This window comes from Paralichthys olivaceus, chromosome 22 (genome assembly GCF_024713975.1).
Source record: "Paralichthys olivaceus isolate ysfri-2021 chromosome 22, ASM2471397v2, whole genome shotgun sequence".
Classification (NCBI taxonomy): Eukaryota; Metazoa; Chordata; class Actinopteri; order Pleuronectiformes; family Paralichthyidae; genus Paralichthys; species Paralichthys olivaceus.
Window position 1 is genome coordinate 7,038,313 of NC_091114.1, and position 2,257 is coordinate 7,040,569.

Sequence of the window (2,257 nt, forward strand, 5' to 3'; positions counted from 1 at the left end):
CACATTAGGTGGAATCCATACAGCTATGTTTTAATACTGAAACATCTGAATCCACAGGAGTGTTTGCTCATTATCATTAATCATTTCTATTCATTGCATTCATGTGGCATTTGAATGGATACATTTATTCCACCATAAAATCCTTTCTAATAAAACAGTCTGGATATATTCCAAATACAACATATTATTCTTCCAACAACTATTACTGAACTATGACAACAAATCTTGATTTCAACTATGACCTCCACCAAATAGAAGATATTAATTGTTATTGAACATGTTTATCAGGGGAGAGCGCGAACGCAGTCCCCCACTACCAGAAATTATGCAGTCGAGATTCCCACATTTGGGGAATTCGCAGGGGTCAATACAGCCGGAGTGCAATGGCTATACCTCGCCCTGGGTGAACCACCTTCTTGATCATGGTATCTCCCCTGCCAGGTAAGTATGAGTTGTACACGACTCGAGGAGCCGACTCATTCAGCCACATACTACTCACACTGATGGTTACACGAAAATAAGCTACGTGGTCTACATCGATGATCACACCGTTTAGATTTCAAGAATCAGCCGTATAAATACAAACTAAAACATTCCAAAAATTCTAAAACATTTGATTTGACAGTTTAGTACTTTCACATTCACTCCCACAATGCTTTGCTGTGTTGTTTTACAGTAGAGTCCAAAAGTGTGAGACCACTTCCCCATTCATGTGAAGGAGGAAGTGGTCTCTGAATTTTGAAACGCCCTGTACGCGTCACGTGGTACGCTACTTGCGGAAACACTGTTTTCACATAAACATCTTCGTTCAGCGGCGCCATAAACAATCTAATATATAATGTCCACTTCTAATAACAACAACATCAATAGTGGTGACGTTTCCAGCCGCAGTTTTACTTTAACCCATCGACAATAAGAGAAACAACGTACAGTGAGGTCATCTGTGAAAACACAATAGTAGCTGTGGCGTCATCTGGTGGATGGACACAGTCATCACACCATTATTTAGAAGTCTGGAAGTCAAAATACTGCACAAAACTGTACAGGTTTTCTAAAAAGACACGTTCATTGTATTTTTTAAATGGGAAACTACTTGAGCATTAAGGGATACATCATAGAGAAATGTGAGAACTTATGTTTCTATTTATCTGTGCTCTACAACATGAGAAAAGTTGACCCACTGACTATCTATGGGTGTTCTCCTCGAAATGAGGCTTTAATTCGCTGTCATCATTGAATCTTAATTCCTAACATAAAGTATTGGGGGTTAAATTATGGCTAAAGAACGTTACGCAGCAGTTTTAAGTCCAGTGTCTGATCAGCTACGAGATGCTAGGCTACAGCTAGCGCCTCATTACAGTACTTCCGGTTTGACAGGTCGCATCGTCAATTAACGTCAGAACTCGAGTTTCCTTCGTCTTCAACCGCGACGACGTCAACACAAACGTAAACAGACACGAGTGGGACTAGTGTCACAGTCAACTATTGTTTCTGGAAGTTTTTCTTCTCACCTGAGAGTTGAGGGTCGACGTGCGCCGTTAAACCCCACCCCCCCAAAAAATAAATAAACAAGCTCTAACGTTGTCTCCAGCTCGTGTAAAAGACTCTTCTTCGTGTAGTAATCGATATATTCCTCAAAAGTTTTCAATAGAACCGCTAAAAAATCAATAAATATACAGTTATTAGCGGTGACACACCGCCGGAAAAAACACAGAAACAGGTGATTCGCCAATGACGTACAGGTGTGCAGGGCGGAACCGGAAATTACGGGGGTGCATCTCCAACAACAAACTTTCACAACAACAACAATAATGATAATTCATAATAATAAAAATAATAGTTATAATAAAAAACAGATTGTAATACCCGTGAGGCGAAGAAATGAAATAAAGATGATTATCATTTCAGGAAAGTGATCTCAAAGGTTGAGGTGACAAAACATAACTGGGAGAAATAGAAGTGATGAAATTGTTTACAGATCACTGCTGTGAGGATGAAATGTATGTGAATTGAAAGAGAGAGATATGAAACTTATTGACATTTGTCGTTTACAGCAAGAACGGAATTCAACTCTGCAAGGTGAAAAGGGCAGATGTGAAGACAAAAAAAACTGGAGGCTTGTTGGATTTGCCTCCAAATAAAGACAGAAAGTTAAAGTTGGGTTTGAACCAAGTGACAAATGACGTCTTGAAGGTCAAGTCACGCACACCGCCGCTCCACGTTTTGCTTTCTAATCGTTGACCCCGCACTTAGCCAG

The 2,257-nt window shown here is 39.9% G+C and overlaps 1 non-coding gene across 1 annotated transcript; it reads right to left on the bottom strand.

Annotated features, from left to right (window-relative positions):
• Positions 1-285: 285 nt before the first annotated feature.
• Positions 286-449, bottom strand: LOC138406709 (U1 spliceosomal RNA). The gene has a single exon (XR_011240043.1). It is a non-coding gene; the product is annotated as a U1 spliceosomal RNA (small nuclear RNA).
• Positions 450-2,257: the final 1,808 nt, after the last annotated feature.